We start from the raw sequence: 22,295 nt of genomic DNA, 5'->3' as shown, positions 1-22,295 counted from the left end.
AAAATAAAGCACTTTGTGAAAGATTAGTATTTATTTATATAAAACATCTAAAATCTCAGCATATTTTTAAATAATTCTACCCTGCATAATGCTAGAAGCAAGTGATATCATTTTAAGGATATGAAAAAATCTTTGCCTTTCATAGTTAGAATACATTGAGTTTCTGTCCTTTAGAAAAACTTCTCATAGTTAGCATATGGATAGCACTAGTGTTAAAATTAACAGAGATTATAAAAGTAACAGAAATTAATGAGCACTTATCATGTTCTAAGCACTTTTCTAAGCACTTTATGTTATTACCTCATTTGATCATTAAGTAGATCTTATTACTGCTCCCATTTTACAGATGAAGCAATTGGAACAACAGGATTAAATTGACTTATCCAATCTGCTAGTATGTGGCAGAAGTCTGGTTTCAAACGCATTGCCTAGGACTCAAGAGTCTGTGTAGATTGCCATTCTGCCATTCCTTTTTCTTCATATCATTGAAACGTATGATGAATTGCAATCATTTCAAATAAATATGTAACCCACTTTATGTCATACATATTTTCTTAGAATGTTAAATAGCCTATTTTTTCACAAACTGTATTACATTTTTGATGCACTAGGAATGCAGGATAGCTAACGAAACAATGATAAAGTCTCTCTGAAAAGGATAGCTTTTTCCTTTATGAGTCATACTTTTTATTTTTGAGTTGATATCTAGAGGATCTGTTTAAAACAAGATATATCAAAGATCATGATAGAACTAACAAGCTAGTTGTATCAATATAGTAATTGGTACTCAGAGCCCTCACTGCTTAAAAGAAAGTGAAAAGAAAATAGTGATGCACTTAGCTCATGTTGGTGCTTCAGCTGGACTTGAAATGCAATAGAACAACGAAGCTTTATTACTAAAGTGGAGAGATTTGAGGCTATCTTAAAAAAAATCCTGGTAAATATTTAAAATTTCAAGATTTTGTGATCATAAAGACATTACTGTTTACTGACAAAGGTGAGCAATGGTGTCAAAACTATTACCTACCCTCACTTCTGGTAGTTTCTACAGTCATTTGGTAGAAACCCCACAGCTTAACAAGCAAGCCTTTCTTTGGGAAATCGCAGTTTTACATTGCTATTTACTCATCTCATTTTGTTCTTAGGGAGACCAAGTGGAACATCATTTACTTTGTTTTTAAGTTATCTGTAGATGTCCATACATTCCACCATTATTTTGACCAGGAAACAATTTGTAAGTGCTCATCTTTTTCATTTCTTCATTACCTTTATTCTGAAATAAGAAGAGTCCCAAAAGATGGGTTACATATTTATATAAGCTTCTTGTGTATAAATGAACTATGAACTCCAGGCACCACAGCTCATCCTCTAGTTTAAATTCTAGAATATCACTTTGCCAGCCAACTTTCATCATTGTGTGTGTGTGAGTGCACCCTCGCGTGTATGCTAACTTCTTAATTTTCATGAAAGCATTGCTATCAAGTTCGCACAAAGCATCTATTACTTTAAGGAGAGCTCAGCTAAAGAGGGCTCAGAGAGCTGAGCCAGGAGAGCTCAGCCAGAATTCCAGTTACATGCTTCAACATGTACCAGTCTTGTTTCATTTACTCTCCCAATAAATCTCTCTTCATCACCATTGGATTAATTTAAAATGAGTCAAAGGTATTATATAATGTGAAAGCATTCCATTTCTAAGATACAAGAATTCTTTCATATCATGTCCTATCTTGTCAGTGTTTTAAAATTTCTCTTTTATAATTGCAGTGTTTGTGTTCAGTTGATATGTCTTTTATGTCTTTTTAAATCAATGCATTTGTAAAGTTAAGTCAAATCATTGGTTTTATAATATTTTCTACATTCTAGAGTCTGCTAACTGAATCTTTTTTGTATCTTTGACAATTTCCTTCATTCTTTAAGTTTCCTACAGATTGGAAGCCAGAACTAAGTGCTTGTTCAGATTCAGATTTGATTGTTTTTGTGAAGAATCATTCATAGATGGTGCCGTATACTTCCTATGGCATTACATCAGGATATACATAATGTCCTATGGTATCTCTTTTTGTAATTTTAACATTAGTTGGTTCAGTTGGGGACAGCCTGGTCCATTACAAAATTCTTCATCAGCCTTTTATTTTATGGTTTTAGCATCCAAAAATAATTTTTAATTCATGGTTTTATTAGGGTTTCCCAACTAGTAATATTCAAATTTGATTATTTTGTCTGAATATGTTTAGCTAGAATTCTACTTAAAAATTTCTTCATTAGTTATTCAGTACAGAAGAATCAGAATAAATACTTGACTGTTTTCCTTTATCAGTGTTCAGAATAGTAAGTTGGTACCCCAGCAACCAGAAAAGTTGAGAATAAGAATGTTTAAAGTATTATTAGGAACTAATGGATTTTTAAAATGTAACGTACTTCCATTCATTGCATGTTATTTGTTTGTTTGTTTGTTTTTTGATGCTTAACTAGTCCTGTATTTGTCCATTTGGAGTCTTCTCAAATTGTCTCACAACTCCATCATGGTCTGAGTGCACATAAATTGCACATTCTTTTAAAGCTATTGAGATGTGTTTTATGATTCAGAATACTAATATCTTGGTGAATGTTTTATGTAATCTTGAAAGGAATGTGTATGCTTGTGTTGTTCCATGAACTATTCTATAGGTGCTAAAGAGCCATTTGACTGATGGAGCTGTTGACTTCAACTATGTCCTGACTGATTTTCTCCCTGTTGGCTCTGTCAATTACTGATAGAGGGGTGATGATATATTATTCTCTAATAGTGGATTTAGCTAGTTGCTCTCTCAGTTATCTTTGCTCTATCAATTCTGTTAGCTTTTGCTTCACTTATTTTGAGGTTCTCTGGTAAGGTATACTCATATTAAGGATTTTTATGTGTTCTTCAATAATTGATGCCTTTATCATTAATGTAATGCCCCTGTATATCCTTGATAATTTTCCTTAGTATTTTACCTTTGTCTGAAATTTATATAGCCACAATGCCTTTCTTTTTATTAGTGTTGGCATGATGTATATTTCTCCATACCTTTACTTTAGTATGTGTGTTTTTCTTTAAACTGGGTTTCTTGTAGATAGCATAAAATAAGGTCTTATTTTGAATTCATTCTGACAATCTGTCTTTTAATTGCTGTATTTAGAAAATTTATATTTAAAGTAATTATTGGTACAGTTGTATTAGTATCTATCACATCTGTTATGATTGTTTGCTGCCCTTATTTTTTTCTTTCACTCTGACTTCACCTGCTTTTAGTTGAGCATTTTATGAGTTTATATGATTCCATTTCTTCTCTATCCTTAGCATATAAATTTTATATATATATATATATATATTTACTTTTTAAAGTGGTTGTCCTTGAGTCTGCAATATACATGTACAACTAATTCAAGCCCTTTTTCAAATTACAGTATAGCACTTTACGGGTAGAACAAATATAGGAGATTATTCCCAATTCCTCCCTCTTCTCCCTTACCACATTGAAATGATTAATATTTCACTTACCTATAAGCTATAATCACTGAAAACTATGTTGCTATTATTATAACTGAACTATTTGTTAAATTATTTGAGAATAAATGTATTTTATTTTTACCTTAATGTATTCCTTCTCTAATGCTCTTCTTCTCCCTATATAGATCTGAATTTCTGACTTGTGTCATTTTCATTCTTTCTTAAAAATTCCTTTCAATATTTCTTGCAAGGCAAACCTATTGGCTAAAAATTCCCTCAAATTTCATTTGTCTCAGAAAGTCATTATTTAGAGATTATTTTGTGGGATACAGAATCTTAGAATTCTTTTTTCATTCAACACCTTAAAATATTTTAATCTTTTTTCTTGCTTGCATGTTTTTTTGAGAAAACAGCTGTCATTATTATCCTTTCTCTTCTGTTGGTAAGTGTTCTTCTCCAGATTCTTTCAAAGCTTTCTCTTTGTTTTTGATTTTCTGCAGTTTGAATATGATACGGTGAGGTATAAGTTTTTTAGTGGTTATCCTCCTTGGCCATATCTGACCTTTCTGGATCTGTAGTTGCTATTTATTATTAATTTGGGGGCATTCTCTATCATTATTTAAGCAAATACATTATTTTTTTCTGTTCTTTTCCCTCTTCTCCCTCTAGTATTCTCATTATGAATATGTTATGACATTTGTAATTACCCTATAGTTTTTTTATATTTTATTCTGAATTTTATTTTTTCACTTTGCATTTCAGTTTGGAATTTTCTATTGGCATTTATTCAACTTCATTATTTCTTTCTTTCTCTGTGTTTCCTTTGTTCTAGTCCTTTAGTATTCATTTTAGAGAAGATCTGCAAGTTGTCACTTCTTTTAGCTTATAATTGTTTGTTTCTATAGATGACAAAAGAATATGATAAAATGAATAAATGAATTTTTTTTCATTTTGAAGGGTATTTTCACAGAGTATAGATTTTGAGGGGTTTATGTTTACTTCTAATATTTTAAAGATGTCATTCATCTTCCAGCTTCTATAGTTTTTGACAAAAATTTAAATATTAGTCTTGATTTTCCTTTGAAGATACCATGACTTTTTTCTAACTGCTTTAAAATATTTCCCTTTGTCTTTGATATTCAGCAATTTGACTAGGACAAATCCAGATGTGATCATCTTTATATTTGTCCAAATGGGTTTTAGTGTGCTTTATAAATGTGAATTGATAATTTTACCTGATTTGAAAATTTTGAGACAAATACTTTATCAAATATTGTTCCTATTCCATGTTCTTCTCTTTTTCTGAGCAATAACTATAATTCAAACTATTTTATTATGTTCCAAATATCTCTTTCTTTTTAAAATTGTTTTCTTCTCTGCTTCAGAATGTAAAATTTTTATTGACCTGTCTTTGGGTTCACTAATTCTTTATTCTATCTAATTTTTAATATTTTTAAAATTTTTAATTTTAATTTTAAATTTGACTATTAAATATGATTATTTAATATTATTTTTATTGAATAATATTATTTAATCCTGTTTTTATTAAGATTTATTTAATATTCTTTTAAATTTCATTAATATATAAGCAGAGTTATTTTGAAGACTTTTAATTTCAATTCCATTAACTGGATTATCTCTTGAGCTCCTTTACTTTATACTTTTTCTCTGAACTTTAGTTACCTACTTTCATGATTATTTTAAAATTTTATTTTAGGTTCAAGGGTACAAGAACAGATTTGTTGTATAGGTAACTAGTATGTCATGAAGTTTGATGTACAGATTATTTTGTCACCCACGTAATAAGTATAGTACCCAACAGGCAGATTTTCAATCCTCTCACTCCTCCCACTCTCCTCACTCAAGTAGGCCTTGGTGTCTAACATTCTCTTCTTTGTGTCCATGTGTTCTGACTTGTTAGCTCTGACTTATAAACGAGAACATGTAGTATTTCGTTTTCTGTTTCCACATTAGTTTTCTTAGGATAAGCAGGTATCCTGCAGCCTACATGTTTCTGAAAAAAAGATGATTTCTTTCTTTTTTATAACTGCATAGTATTCCATGGTGTGTATTTTCCACTTTTTCTTTATCCAGTGTACTACTGATGGTCATGTAGGTTGATTCCATGTCTTTGCTATAGTGATTAGTGCTGCAATGAACATACGCATAAATGTGTCTTCATGGTGGAATAATTTATATTCCTTTTGGTATATACTCGGTGATGGAATCGTTGAATCAAATGGTAATTCTGTGTTAAGTTCTTTGAGAGATCTCCAGACTGCTTTCTGTAATGGCTAAACTAATTTACATTCCCAGCAGCAGTGTGTAAGTGCTCCCTTTTCTCCATAACCTTGGCAGCATCTGTTATTCTTTGACATTTTAATAATAGTCCTTCTGACAGGTGTGAGATGGTATCTCAGTATGGTTTTGATTTACATTTCTCTAATGATTAGTGGTGTTAATAATTTTTTATATGTTTGTTGGCCACATGTATGTCTTCTTTTGAATAGTATCCTTTGCCCACTCTTTAATGGGGTTGTTTTTTGCTTGTTCATTTGTTTAAGTTTCTTATAGATTCTGGATATTACACCCTTTTTGAATGCACAGTTTGCAAATATTTTCCACCATTCTGTAGGTTGTGTGTTTATTCTTTTTTTTTTTTTTTTTTTTTGGATGTTTATTTATTTATTTATTTTTTTATTGCATTTTAGGTTTTGGGGTACATGTGAAAAACATGCAAGGTTGTTGCTTAGGTGCATACGTGGCAGTGTGATTTGCTGCCTTCCTCCCCTTCACCCATATCTGGCATTTCTCCCCATGCTATCCCTCCCCAATTCCCCACCCCCCCGCTGTCCCCCCCACTCCCCCACAACAGACCCCCATGTATAGTGCTCCCCTCCCTGTGTCCATGTGTTCTCCTTGTTCAACACCCGCCTATGAGTGAGAACATGTGGTGTTTGATTTTGTGTTCTTGTGTCAGTTTGCTGAGAATGATGGTTTCCAGGTTCATCCATGTCCCTACAAAGGACGTGAACTCCTCGTTTTTAATGGCTGCATAATATTCCATGGTGTATATGTGCCACATTTTTCCTGTCCAGTCTATCATCGATGGGCATTTGGGCTGGTTCCAGGTCTTTGCTATTGTAAACTGTGCTGCAATGAACATTCGTGTGCATGTGTCCTTATAGTAGAACGATTTATAGTCCTTTGGATATATGCCCAGTAATGGGATTGCTGGGTCAAATGGAATTTCTATTTCTAGGTCCTTGAGGAATCGCCACACTGTTTTCCACAATGGTTGAACTAATTTACACTCCCACCAACAGTGTAAAAGTGTTCCTATTTCTCCACATCCTCTCCAGCATCTGTTGTCTCCAGATTTTTTAATGATTGCCATTCTAACTGGTGTGAGATGGTATCTCAATGCAGTTTTGATTTGCATTTCTCTAATGGCCAGTGATGATGAGCATTTTTTCATATGCTTGTTGGCCTCATGTATGTCTTCTTTTGTAAAGTATCTGTTCATGTCCTTTGCCCACTTTTGAATGGGCTTGTTTGTTTTTTTCTTGTAAATCTTTTTTAGCTCGTTGTAAATTCTGGATATCAGCCCTTTGTCAGATGGGTAGGCTGCAAAAATTTTTTCCCATTCTGTTGGTTGCCGATTCACTCTATTGACTGTTTCTTTTGCTGTGCAGAAGCTGTGGAGTTTGATTAGGTCCCATTTGTCTATTTTGGCTTTTGTTGCCAATGCTTTTGGTGTTTTGGTCATGAAGTCCTTGCCTACGCCTATGTCCTGAATGGTTTTGCCTAGGTTTCCTTCTAGTGTTTTTATGGTGTTAGGTCTTATGTTTAAGTCTTTAATCCATCTGGAGTCAATTTTAGTGTAAGGTGTCAGGAAGGGGTCCAGTTTCTGCTTTCTGCATATGGCTAGCCAGTTTTCCCAACACCACTTATTGAACAGGGAATCCTTTCCCCATTGCTTGTTTTTATCAGGTTTGTCAAAGATCAGGTGGTTGTAGATATGTTGTGTTGCCTCCGATGCCTCTGTTCTGTTCCATTGGTCTATATCTCTGTTTTGGTACCAGTACCATGCTGTTTTGATTACTGTAGCCTTGTAGTAGAGTTTGATGTCTGGTAGTGTGATGCCTCCTGCTTTGTTCTTTTTGCTTAGAATTGACTTGGCTATGCGGGCTCTCTTTTGGTTCCATATGAAGTTTAAGGTGGTTTTTTCCAGTTCTGTGAAGAAGGTCATTGGTAGCTTGATGGGGATAGCATTGAATCTGTATATTACTTTGGGCAGTATGGCCATTTTCACGATATTAATTCTTCCTAACCATGAACATGGAATGTTTCTCCATCTGTTTGTGTCCTCTCTTATTTCGTTGAGCAGTGATTTGTAGTTCTCCTTGAAGAGGTCCTTTACATTCCTTGTTAGTTGTATTCCTAGGTATTTTATTCTCTTTGTAGCAATTGTGAATGGCAGTTCGTTCTTGATTTGGCTCTCTTTAAGTCTGTTATTGGTGTATAGGAACGCTTGTGATTTTTGCACATTGATTTTGTATCCTGAGACTTTGCTGAAGTTGCTTATCAGTTTCAGGAGCTTTTGGGCTGAGATGAGGGGGTCTTCTAGATATACAATCATGTCGTCTGCAAATAGAGACAATTTGACTTCCTCCTTTCCTAATTGAATACCCTTTATTTCTTTTTCTTGCCTGATTGCTCTGGCTAGAACTTCCAGTACTATATTGAATAGGAGTGGTGAGAGAGGGCATCCTTGTCTAGTGCCAGATTTCAAAGGGAATGCTTCCAGTTTTTGCCCGTTCAGTATGATATTGGCTGTTGGTTTGTCGTAAATAGCTTTTATTATTTTGAGATACGTTCCATCGATACCTAGTTTATTGAGGGTTTTTAGCATAAAGGGCTGTTGAATTTTGTCGAAGGCCTTCTCTGCATCAATTGAGATAATCATGTGGTTTTTGTCTTTGGTTCTGTTTATGTGGTGAATTACATTTATAGACTTGCGTATATTGAACCAGCCTTGCATCCCCGGGATGAATCCTACTTGATCATGGTGGATAAGCTTTTTGATGTGCTGTTGTAATCGGCTTGCCATTATTTTATTGAAGATTTTTGCATCTATGTTCATCATGGATATTGGCCTGTAGTTTTCTTTTCTTGTTGAGTCTCTGCCAGGTTTTGGTATTAGGATGATGTTGGTCTCATAAAATGATTTGGGAAGGATTCCCTCTTTTTGGATTATTTGGAATAGTTTCAGTAGGAATGGTATCAGTTCCTCTTTGTATGTCTGGTAGAATTCGGCTGTGAACCCATCTGGGCCTGGGCTTTTTTTGGGTGGTAGGCTCTTAATTGCTGCCTCGACTTCAGACCTTGTTATTGGTCTATTCAGGGTTTCGACTTCTTCCTGGTTTAGGCTTGGCAGGAGGCAGCTGTCCAGGAATTTATCCATTTCTTCCAGGTTTTCTAATTTATGTGCATAGAGTTGTTTGTAATAATCTCTGATGATGGTTTGAATTTCTGTGGAATCTGTGGTGATATCCCCTTTGTCATTTTTTATTGCATCTATTTGGTTATTCTCTCTTTTCTTTTTTATTAGTCTGGCTAGTGGTCTGTCTATTTTGTTGATCTTTTCAAAAAACCAGCTCCTGGATTTATTGATTTTTTGAAGGGTTTTTCGTGTCTCTATCTCCTTCAATTCTGCTTTGATCTTAGTTATTTCTTGTCTTCTGCTAGGTTTTGAGTTTTTTTGATCTTGCTCCTCTAGCTCTTTCAATTTTGACGATAGGGTGTCAATTTTAGATCTCTCCTTTCTTCTCATGTGGGCACTTATTGCTATATATTTTCCTCTAGAGACTGCTTTAAATGTGTCCCAGAGATTCTGGTATGTGGTGTCTTCGTTCTCGTTGGTTTCGAAGAACATCTTTATTTCTGCCTTCATTTCATTGTTTATCCAGTCAACATTCAGGAGAAAGTTGTTCATTTTCCATGAGGCTGTGCGGTTCTGGGTTGGTTTCTGAATTCTGAGTTCTAACTTGATTGCACTGTGGTCTGAGAGACTGTTTGTTATGGTTTCCGTTCTTTTGCATTTGCTGAGGAGTGATTTACTTCCAATTATGTGGTCAATTTTAGAGTAGGTGTGATGTGGTGCTGAGAAGAATGTATATTCTGTGGATTTGGGGTGGAGAGTTCTGTAAATGTCTATTAGGTTTGCTTGTTCCAGGTCTGAGTTCAAGTCCTGGATATCCTTGTTAATTTTCTGTCTCGTTGATCTGTCTAATATTGACAGTGGTGTGTTGAAGTCTCCCACTATTATTGTGTGGGAGTCTAAGTCTCTTTGTAAGTCTTTAAGAACTTGCCTTATGTATCTGGGTGCTCCTGTATTAGGTGCATATATATTTAGGATCGTTAGCTCTTCTTGCTGCATTGATCCTTTTACCATTATGTAATGTCCTTCTTTGTCTCTTTTGATCTTTGTTGCTTTAAAGTCTATTTTATCAGAGATGAGAATTGCAACTCCTGCTTTTTTTTGCTCTCCATTTGCTTGGTAAATCTTCCTCCATCCCTTTATTTTGAGCCTTTGTGTATCCTTGCATGCGAGATGGGTTTCCTGGATACAGCACACTGATGGGTTTTGGCTTTTTATCCAATTTGCCAGTCTGTGTCTTTTGATTGGGGCATTTAGTCCGTTTACATTTAGGGTTAATATTGTTATGTGTGAATTCAATCCTGTCATTTTGGTGCTAGGTGGCTGTTTTGCCCTTTGGTTGATGCAGATTCTTCATTGTGTTGATGCTCTTTACCTTTTCGTGTGTTTTTGGAGTGGCTGGTACTGGTTGTTCTTTTCTATGTGTAGTGCCTCCTTCAGGAGCTCTTGTAGAGCTGGTCTGGTGGTGATGAACTCTCTGAGTTCTTGCTTGTTCACAAAGGATTTTATTTTTCCTTCACTTATGAAGCTTAGTTTGGCTGGATACGAAATTCTGGGTTGAAAGTTCTTTTCCTTAAGGATGTTGAATATCGGCCCCCACTCTCTTCTGGCCTGTAGGGTTTCTGCTGAGAGATCTGCAGTGAGTCTGATGGGCTTCCCTTTGTGGGTAACCCGACCTTTCTCTCTGGCTGCCCTTAGTATTTTCTCCTTCATTTCAACCCTGGTGAATCTGATGATTATGTGTCTTGGGGTTGCTCTTCTAGAGGAGTATCTTTGTGGTGTTCTCTGTATTTCCTGGACTTGCATCTCAGCCTGCCTTGTTAGGTTGGGGAAGTTTTCCTGGATAATATCCTGAAGAGTATTTTCCAGCTTGGATGCATTCTCTTCGTCACATTCAGGTACACCTATCAAACGTAGATTAGGTCTTTTCACATAGTCCCATATTTCTTGTTGACTTTGTTCGTTCCTTTTTACCCTGTTTTCTCTAATCTTGCCTTCTCGTTTTATTTCATTGAGTTGATCTTCGACCTCTGATATCCTTTCTTCTGCTTGGTCAATTCGGCTGTTGAAACTTGTGCATGCTTCACGAAGTTCTCGTGTTGTGTTTTTCAGCTCCATCAATTCGCTCATATTCCTCTCTAAGTTGTCCATTCTTGTTAGCATTTCGTCAAGTCTTTTTTCAAGGTTCTTAGTTTCTTTGCATTGGGTTAGAACATGTTCTTTTAGCTCACGGAAGTTTCTTATTATCCACTTTCTGAAAGCTGATTCTGTCATTTCATCACACTCATTCTCCGTCCAGTCTTGTTCCCTTGCTGGTGGGGAGTTGTGATCCCTTGTAGGAGGAGAAGTGTTCTGATTTTGGGTGTTTTCATCCTTTTTGCGCTGGTTTCTTCCCATCTTTGTGGATTTTTCCACCTGCTGACTTTGTAGTTGTTGTCTTTCTGATTTTGGTAATTTTAAGTCTGCTGTGGCAGAACTCATAAACCCCCTGCTCTTCCCCCGAGGTGTTCTGTCCCAGGGAGTTACTGTTTTATGATGTTCCCCTGTGCGGTTGCTGTTTTCCCTGCCCACAAGGTGGCAGCCTAGTCACACTCAGGTTGCAGAGGCTTCGCTAAGCTGCTGTGGGCTCCACCCAGCTTCCGTGTGAACTTCTGGGTGTAGTTAGAACTGCTTCCGCTATGTTGGCCCGCCCCTGTAGTGATGGAGTCTCTGTAGTGGCGGATTGCCTTGGTACAGAACAGCAGGGTGCCTATGGAGAACGCCCTTCCTCCACAGAGCTGGACCGTCCCGGTTTCAGTTGTGTTTCAGGTCTTCTTGCTGGGTAAGAGGGGACACCGTCTCATCTGATCTGCCTCCGGAGCCGCTGCGTTGGCTAAAGCCGCGGCTCTGAGATTCGTGGCGCTGGCCTGGCTCCCCGTTTCAGCTCCCCTTGCTGGCTTATAGGGGACTCAGACTCTCTCACTTTGTACAGTGAGCCGTTGCCTCAGGGTGCCGGCCCAGCGGCTGCGCCGTTCAAGCCAGCGGCGCCAGCGGCGCTGGCGACCCGTGTGGCTTCTCTGCGTGTGAATCTCCTGGTCTGTGGGCAGTAAAAATCAGTCTGGAAATACGGCGTCCACTCACCCTCTGTGCTTTCTCTCGGAGCTGCATTCCCGAGTTCCTCCTAAGCGGCCATCTTCCATCTTTTCCCCAGTTGTGTGTTTTATCTATGTATTTGTCTATTCTTGCATTGCTATAAAGAACTACCTGAGACTGAGTTTATAAAGAAAAGAGGTTTAATTGATTTACAGTTCTGCAGGCTGAACAGGAAGCATGGCTGGGGCGGTCTCAGGAAACTTCCGATCATGGTGGAAGGTGAAGAGGAAGAAGATACGTCTTACATGGCAAAAGCAGGAAGAAGAGAGTGAAGGGGTAAGTGCTAGACATTTAAGCTACCAGATCTCATAAGAACTCACTGTCATGAGAACAGCAAGGGGAAAGTTTGCCCCTATGATTCAATCACCTCCCACCAGGCCCCTCCTTCAACACTGAGAAAACTATAATTCGACATGAGAATTGGGTTGGGACAGAGTCAAAGCATGTAATGCTGTTGATAGTTTATTTTGCTGTGCTGAAACTCTTTAATTTGGTCTCATGTGTCCATTTTTTGTTGTTGCTTTTGCAATTACTTTTTGTATCTTTGTCATGAAATCTTTGCTAGGGTCTATGTCCAGAATGGCATTTCCTAGATTATTTTGCAGTATTTTAATAGTTTCATGTTTTACGTTTAAGTCTTCAATCCATCTTGAATTGATTTTTGTATATGGTGTAAGAAAGAAGTCCAGTTTCAATCTTCTTAATATGGCTAGTCAGTTACCCCACACCATTTATTGAATAGGGACTCTTTTTTCTATTGCTTGTTTTTGTCAACTTTGTCAAGGTAATCTAAATGGTTGTAGTCATGGGGTATTATATCTGAGCTCTCTCTTCCGTTCCATTGATCCACATCTCTGTTTTGGTACGAAACCCATGCTGTTTTGTTACTGTAGCCTTGTAGAATAGTTTAAAGTTTGGTAATGGGATGCCTCCAGCTTTTCTCTTTTTGCTTATTATTGCCTTTACTATTTGAGCTTTCTTTTTGGTTCCATATTAATTTTAAAATAGTTTTTTCCTAGTTCTTTGAAAAATGGTAATTTTGTTAGAATAGCATTGAGTCTGTAAATTGCTCTGGACCTTATGGCCATTTTAGCAATATCAATTCTTCTTATCCATAAGCACGGGGGATTTTCCATTTGCATCATCTCTGATTTCTTTGAGCAGTGATTTTAGTTCTCATTATAAACATCTTTCACCTCCCTGGTTAGCTGTATTCCTGGGTATTTTATACTTTTTATGGCTATTGTGAATGTGATTGTGTTCTTGATTTAGCTCTAACTTGGTTATTGTTGCTATATAGGAATGCTACTTATTTTTGTACACTAATTTTGAATCCTGAAACCTCGCTGAAGTTGTTTATTAAATCAAGGAGCCTTTGGGCAGGGACTGTACGGTTTGCTAGATATAGAATCATATTGTCTGCAAAAGGGGATCATTTGACTTGCTATCATCCTATTTGGATGCCCTTTTTTCTTTTCTTTTGGCCAATTATTCTGCTTCGAACTTCCAGTAGTATGTTTAATAAAAATAATGAGAGAGGGCATTCTTGTCTTGTTTCAGTTTTCAAGGGGAATGCTTCCAGCTTTTGCCCATTCAGGATGATGTTGGTTGAAGTCTACCACTATTATTGTCTAGTTATCTAAGTCTCTTCATAGGTCTCTAAGAACTTGCTTTATGAATCTGGATTCTCCTATGTTGACTGCCTATATGTTTAAAATAGTAATGTCTTTTTGTGGTATTGAACTCTTTACTATTATATAATATCTTCCTTTGTCTTTTTGGATAATTGTTGGTTTAAAGTCTATTATTTTGACTGAAATTAGACTATCAACCCCTGCTCTTTTCTGTTTTCCATTGGCTTGGTAGATTTTTCTTTATCCCTTTACTTTGAGCTATGGATGCATGTGAGATGGGTCTCTTGAAAAGAGCATACAATTGAGTTGCTTTTTTTTTTTTTCAGGCTAGAGTGCAATGGCATGATCTTAGCTCACTGCAACCTCTGCCTCCTGGTTTTAAGTGATCCTCCCACCTCAGCTTCCTTAGTAGCTGGGACTATAGATGAGCACCACCATGTTCAGGGGTAATTTTTGTATTTTTAGTAGAGACAGGGTTTCACCATATTGGCCAGGGTGGTCTCGAACTCCTGATTCACCTGCATCAACCTCCCAAAATGCTGGGATTGCAAGCATGAGCCACCTACCTGGCCAGGGTCTTGCTCTTTAGTCAACTTGCCACTCTGTGGCTTTTCATTGGGTCACTTATCTCCTTTACTTTCAAGGTTAATATTGGTATTTGTTGATTTGACCCTGTCATTATGCTGTTATCTGGTTATTATGCAGCTTTATTTGTGTGGTTGGTTTTATAGTGTCAATAGTCTATGTATTTAGTGTTCTTTTGCAGTGGCCAGTAAAGTCTTTCCTTTCCACATTTGGCACTTGCTTCAGGATCTCTTATAAGGCACATATGGTGGTAATTAATTCCCTTAGCATTTGCTTGTCTGATTGGGATCTTATTTCTCCTTCACTAATGAAGCTCAGTTTGGCTAAATATTAGAGTCTTGGTTGAATTTTTCTTTCCTTAATAATGCTGAATACAGACTCCTAATCTCTTCTGGCTTGTAGGGTTTCTGCTGAAAGATCTGCTGTTAGCCTAATGAGGTGTCTTTTTAGGTGACCTGCCTCTTCTCTCTAGCTTTCTTTAACATTTTTTATTTTGTTTTGACCTTGAAGAATCTGATGGTCATGTATCTTGTGGATGGTCTCCTTGTGTAGAATCTCACAAGGGTTTTCTGCATTTCCTGAATTTGAATGTTGGCCTCTTTAATGATGCTGGGAAAGTCCTCATAGATGATATCCTGAAATATGTTTTCCAAGTTGATGCTTTCTCCTCCGCTCTTTGAGGGATGCCCTTGAGTCATAGATTTGTTCTCTACATCATCCCATATTTCGCAGAGGTTTTGTTCATTCTTTTTCATTCTTATTTTTGTCTGAGTTGGGTCAGAGATATAGCCTTTGAGCTCTGAGATTCTTTCTTCAGCTTGGTCTATTCTGCTGTTAATACTTGTAATTATATTAAGGAATTCTTTAGTATGTTTTTTAGCTCTATCAGATCAGTTTGGTTCTTTCTTATATTGGCCATTTTGTCTTTCAGTTCCCATATTGTTTTATTGTAATTGTTAGATTTCTTGGATTGGGTTTTGACTTTCTCCTGAATCTTGATGATCATTCCTGCCCATATGTTGAATTCTTTCTCTGTTATTTCAACCATTTCAGCCTGGTTAACAACCCTTCCTTGGGAACTAGTGCAGTTATTTGGAGGAAAGAAAACACTGGCTTTTTAGTTGTCAGAGTTCTTGTTCTAATACTTTCTCATGTATGTGGACTGATGCTCCTTTAACTGTGGTGTAATTGAGTGCAGTCAGTTGACTCTTTTTCTAAATGTTTTTTGAGGGCCAAGGCTTTGTGCAGGGTCTTTATTTGTTGTTGAAATCTCATCCTTGTTTTCACAAGGGTATATTAGCAAAGCAATTTTGGAATTGGAGATTGGGCTATGATTCAGTTGATGGCCCTGAAGTGTAATGGCCAGTACGTGGGCTCATGCTCCACCACGTGGCTCCTCTGTATTTCCTCATGACTGCAGCCATGCTCCCTCTCAGTGCTCTGAAAGTGTGGGCTCTTTTCCCATTCCAGTGCTGGCTAAAGGTCTAACCGTGGCACTCCTCCTGGGCCACACACTGCTGCCTATGCATGAACTAAGGCTTTATTTTCCCTCCCCAGCTTGAAGGCAGCAGGAGAAGGGACCTTGGCAGTGGCTGTGGCAGAGAACCTTCCACTTGCCTCTTGGGGCTCCACCGTAGAGTAATGCAGAGCTACTACCAATTGGAGAGATGGGCTTGGGTTTGGGGCATCTGCATTGTGGACCCATGCCTGGAGGCCCTGCCTGGTGATGAGCAAGGGTGGCAGGGGGCTCGCAGTGGAGACAGACTGGCCTCTTCTCCTTAGGGCAGCTGCAGCTTCCTGGACATGTGGGTTAAGCACTCCAGGTCTCTGCTCCTACTTTAGTCCAGGGGCAGCAAGGGCAGCACCAATGCAGTGGCAGATGGGCTTTCAGTTGTCCCCGGGAGACCTACCTCAGAGAAATGCAAGCCACTGCTATAGAGAATGTTCAGCCCAAGGGTGAGGTGGCTACACTGCTAGCCCAAGCTGGAGGCTTCACTTGGTGAAAAGGGGGAGGTCAAGGGCTCACCAAGAGGAACGACTGGGTTCCTCTCCATTTTGTGACTGTGGTCTGCTAGAAATGTGAGCAAAGACCTCAGGCTGTTTTTCTCCAGGCTGAGTGCCATAAAAGCAGAACTGCTGCCATGGCAATGGCAGAGGGGAAGTTGATCGATTGCTTCTGAGAAGCCCCACCTCAGGAAAATATAGAGCCAGTAGCAGTGGGAGTTCTCACCCGGGGGTAAGACAACTGCTCTGCAGTCCCCAGCTAGGGGCCTTGCCTGGTGAACAGTGGTGGGTGGGGGCTTACAGGGAAGAGAGACTGGGCTTTTCTCCATATGGTGGCTCTGGTATGCTGGAGTGTTGGGTGGGGGGATACAATGTAGGGACCAGATCCTTTGTTCTTTCCCCCAGCTTGAAGGGAGTCAGGGCCATACCACTGCAGCTGCAATAGCAGAGGGCTTATGGGTTGTCTTTTGGATTTTCTCCTCAGAGAAACACAGAGCCATTGCTGACAAAGCATTCATGTTGGGGCAGGGTGGTTGTGATGGGGGCCCAGGTCAAGAGGCACTGCCCAGTGAAAAGGAGTAGCAGGGGTGAGGACCCATGTGGAAAACAGCCCAACTGCTTTTCTTTTTTTTTGAGATGGAGTTATGCTCTTGTTACTCAGGCTGGAGTGCAATGGCGTGATCTTGGCTCACCACAACCTCCGCCTCCTGGGTTCAGGCAATTCTCCTGCCTCAGCCTCCTGAGTAGCTGGGATTACAGGCATGCACCACCATGCCCAGCTAATTTTTTGTATTTTTAGTAGAGATGGGGTTTCACCATGTTGACCAGGATGGTCTACGATCTCTTGACCTCGTGATCCACCCGCCTCAGCCTCCCAAAGTGCTGGGATTACAGGCGTGAGCCACTGCGCCCGGCCTCTGCTTTTCTGCAAGCCTATGCCCTGTGCTGGGGGTATGTGTTAGTCTCCAATCACTGTGCTCACTCCCAAGCCCGAGGGCCAGAGGAACAAGGGCAGTTGAGCGGCAAAAATAGCAGCCTGCCTGCCCCTTCCAGGATCTCCATTCCAGAGAAGTGCAGAGCTGTTCCTTGAGAGCCCAGGTGGGGCTCCTGTGGCCATGCTAAGGTCCCAGGCCACTCTGGCAATGTGCAGTGTAGAAGAGCCCCACAGGCCATCCACTGCTTAGCCCCATGGATTCTGCCCCTGTTCTGAGAACATGCAAGAGAGTTTGACCTTCCCCATTGCTGCAGCTACAGTTGTTGGTACCAGGGTGCCCGGGGATCCAAAGCTCTGAGGATTTTATGTGTGCCTCAGTGACTCTGCCCACATTCCAAACAGCTGTCTGTGTCAGTCTAGAGGCATGGGTAGGACATGGGTGTCATGGGGTATCTCCTGAGCTCAGGGTTGCAAAGGTGTATGGCAGAAGTGTGGCTCCCCAGGAACTCTCACTTACTCACCATTTTCCCATGGTGAGGGACATCTCCAGGGACATCTCCTGGCTCTCTGCCACTTCTAGGTGAATGATTGTCCTGTCTCGCTCCTCTGTTCTCTGTGGGTTGAGTTGTTTCCTTGATGAATCCCAATGTGTCCAACTGGATGGTCCAGTTGAAGATCTGGAGTCCACTCACCACTTTCTTCTCTCTGTGAGAGCAGCACACACCAGCTACTTCTAGTCAGTCATCTTGGAAGAAGCTCATCTTTCTTTATTTTTTTATATGCCTATTGTGGAAGATATAAAAGATACATTAAAGATTATCTGAATTGTACTATATTCCCAGAGATTGTTAATTATTCTCTGGCAAGCCCTTAAATCCAGACACACTTTTTTTTTTTGAGATGAGGTCTTGTTCTATTACCCAGGCTGAAGTGCAGTGGTGTGATCACAGCTCATTGCAGTCTGGACCTCCCAGGCTCAAGTGGCCCTCCTGCCTCAGCCTCCTGAGTAGCTGGGACTACAGGCTCACACCACCACCCAGCTAATTTTTGTATTTTTTTGCAGAGATGGGGTTTTGTCATGTTGCCCAGCCTGGTCTCAAATTCTTGGACTGAAACAATCTGCCCACCTCAGTCTCCCAGAGTGCTGAGATTGCAGGCATGAGCCATTGCATCCAGCCAGGCACATCTTCTTAATTTTTTCAAGGTTTGGTTTCAGGCTTTTTAAAGGTACATTATTTCAGCTTTCCTCTTATACCTACAAGAGACATGACCCTTACTCCTAGGAACTAGGTCTTACTGTTACAATGTGGTTCTACTTGAAACTCTAGCTAAATCTTACTGTTCATCAAATTCTCTCCACTACAGCTGGAACCAGTGTTATCTTCTATCTTCCTAGTACTATGTGGCCTCTTTGATTTCTGCTATGATCTCTAGCTTCTAGCAGCTATTCTATGCTTGCTCTTCTAGAATCTCTTCTTATATATACAAATCTCAGTAGTCGGCCAAACCACCCCCCCAAATCACTTTATAACTCCTTTTTTATGTCCCCCCTCCCTATGGAATCCTGCTTCTCAGTTCAACCACTTCAGTACCCTTAAGCTCTAATCTCTATCTCCCCTGCCTAGTGACATTGCCATTCATCTTGGGTTCTGTGTAGCAGTTTAGCAATTGGTAAATGCTCTTGGGGGAAAGATGGAATATATGTGATCTTAACTTTCTATGTTTTCTTCGTTCAAAGACTGTAATCCACATTGGTTGTGTTCCAATGCCTGCAGTCATTGTGTATATTATTTTAGTTGTTATGGCATTAAGGAAAATCTTGTATCTAAGCCATTTACTTTAAATGACTCTATTTAAAATCTTCTTAATCTTATATGGTTTTTAAAAAATATGGTGTTAAAGGGAAATGGATAAATACAAAAAAACCACACAATATATAATGATAATAAAACATTCTTTGGCATATGACTTGGGGTTTTTAGATATTCAATCCAATCTCCAGTTATTTTTATAGATCCAGAATTATATGAGAGAATAAAATTCAGAACTATGGAGGACTTCTGCCAAGATGGCTGAAAGAGAGCTTCTCTTGAGTGCAGCTCCCAGCGAGTGAGACACAGAATGAGAGTGATTTCCACGTCTCTGAATGAGGTACTGGGTTTGTTTCAAAGGCACTGGTTGAACAGTGGGATTAAGCCCCCCAAAAAAAGGTGGTGAGAGTAACCCAAAGAGGGTGAGCCAAGAAAAGGCAGGGCTCTGCCCCACCCTGGAAGTGCATCTGGCACAGAGAATTGGGGGACTTTACCCCCTTGGCACTCCAATTCAGATACTGTGCACTCTACTGTTCACTCTGTGACTTCTGCAGTAGTCTAAGAAAATGCCGCCTAGCTGAGAACTGCCCCGAGTTGCAGACTCGGGCAAAAGCCCCACCGGTGTGATGCCGCAAATTGTTGGTGCAGATCAGGGTGGAGACTTTGACTAACACCAAGAAGGCCTGTGGGATGGAACTGTCTGTACCACAGAAGGAGGGAGAATTGAAAGCAGGGAGTTGGATGATAGGGCCAGACAGGTCCCACCCCCACAAGATTCAGCAAGCAGAAGCCCTCTTGCTGGAGAGTTTTGCAGTTAACACATCAGACTGAGCTCCATCTGGGATGAGCAGGCTCAGCGGAGGGAAAAACACACGCCATAAGGAAGGTGGGACTAAACTCACCTGTGTAAACAGAAACCAGGAGAAGAATAAAGAGCAGCCTGGCTGAGACCCAGGCAGCCCAGTACCACCTCCACAGGCAGACAAGTGACAGACTGTCTTAAGCAGCACACTGACACATGTGTTTAAAAAAAAAAAAAAAAAAAAGCCTCATACAGGCGAAATAACCCTGACTTTAACAGAAAGGATGTCCTCTCAGAAATCCTACCCCAAATCACCAACTTCAAAGATCAAAGATAGATAAACCCACGAACATGAGAGAAACCAGTGCAAAAAGGATGAAATCATCAAAGTCCAGAATGCCTAACCTCCCCCCAGAGATCACAATTCCTCACCAGCAAGGCAACAAAATAGGATGCAGAATGAATTTGACGAACTGACAGAAGCAGGCTTCAGAAGGTGGGTAATAACAAACTTCTCTGAGCTAAAAGATCATGTTCTAACCCAGTGTAAACAAACTAAGAACCTTGAAAAAAGGTTAGACAAAATGCTAACTAGAATAACCAGCCTAGAGAAGAACATAAAAGACTTGATGGAGCTGAAAAACACAGCAAGAGAACTTCGCAAATCACACACAAGTTTCAATACCTGAATCAATCAAGGAGAAGAAAGGATATCAGAGATTGAAGATCAACTCAATGAAATAAAAAGAGAAGGCAAGAAAAGAGAAAAAAGAGTGAAAAGAAATGAATAAAGCCTCCAAGAAATATGGGATTATGTGAAAAGACCTAATCTACGATTGATTGGGGTACCTGAAGAGGATGGGGAGAATGAACCCAAGCTGGAAAATACTCTTCAGGATATTATTCAGGAGAACTTCCCCAACCTAACAAGGCAGGCCAACATTCAAATACAGAAAATACAAAGAACACCACAAAGATATTCCTCAAGAAGAGCAACCCCAAGGCACATAATTGTCAGATTCACCAAGGTTGAAATGAAGGAAAAACTGCTAAGCGCAGCCAGAGAGAAAGGTTGGGTCACCCAAAAGGGGAAGCCAATCAGACTCTCAGCAGATCTCTCAGCAGAAACCCTACAAGCCAGAAGAGAGTGGGAGCCAACATTTAACATCCTTAAAGAAAAGAACTTTCAACCCAGAATTTCATATCCAGCCAAACTAAGCTTCACAAGTGAAGGAGAAATAAAATCCTTTATGGACAAAAAATTACCGAGAGATTTCATTGCCACCAGACCTGTCTTACACGAGCTCCTGAAGGAAGCACTAAACAAGGAAAGGAACAAGCAGTACCAGCCACTGCAAAAGCGAACCAAATGGTAAAGACCAACAATGCAATGAAGAAACTGCATTGACCAATGGGCAAAACAAACAACCAGTAACAAAATGGCAGGATCGGATTCACACATAACAATATTAACATTAAACGTAAACAGCCAAAAGGCGCCAATCAAAAGACATAGTCTGGCAAACTGGATAAAAAGTCAAGACCCATCGGTGTGCTGTATTCAGAAGTCCCATCTCACATGCAAAGACACAAATAGACTCAAAATAAAGGGATGGAAGAAGATCTACCAAGCAAATGGAGAGCAACAAAAAGCAGGGGTTGCAATCCTAGTCTCTGATAAAATGGACTTTAAACCAACAAATTATCAAAAGAGACAAAGAAGGGCATTACAAAATCATAAAAGGATCAATATAACAGGAAGAGCTAACTATTCTAAATATATATGCACCCAATACAAGAGCACCCAGATACATAAAGCAAGTTCTTAATGACTTAAAAGAGACTTACACTCACGCACAATAATAGTGGGAGACTTTAACACTCCACTGTCAATATTAGATCAACAAGACAGAAAATCAACAAGGATATCCAGGACTTGAACACAGATCTGGAAGAAGTGGACCTAATAGACATCTACAGAACTCTCTACCCCAAAGCCACAGAATATACATTCTCCTTAACACCACATCGCACTTACTCTAAAACTGACTGCATAATTGGAAGTACATCACTCCTCAGCAAATGCAAAAGAATGGAAATCATAACAGTCTCTCAGACTACAGTGCAATCAAATTAGAACTCAGGATTAAGAAACTAACTCAAGACCACACAACTTCATGGAAACTGAACAACTGGCTCCTGAATGTCGACTGGATAAACAGTGAAATGAAGGCAGAAATAAAGATGTTCTTTGAAATCAACGAGAACAAGGACACAACGTACCAGAATCTCTGGGTCACATTCAAAGCAGTATCTGGAGGGAAATTTATAGCAATAAATGCCCACATGAGAAGCAAAGAAAGATCTAAAATCAATAGCCTATTGTCAAAATTGAAAGAGCTAGAGGAGCAAGATGAAAACAACTCAAAAGCTAGCAGAAGACAAGAAATAACTAAGATCAGAGTAGAACTGAAGGAG

This window comes from Aotus nancymaae, unplaced genomic scaffold (assembly GCF_030222135.1).
Source record: "Aotus nancymaae isolate 86718 unplaced genomic scaffold, 86718_ANA_hifiasm-v0.15.2.pri h1tg000043l, whole genome shotgun sequence".
Lineage (NCBI taxonomy): Eukaryota > Metazoa > Chordata > Mammalia > Primates > Aotidae > Aotus > Aotus nancymaae.
Note: the sequence above shows the minus strand (reverse complement) of the source record.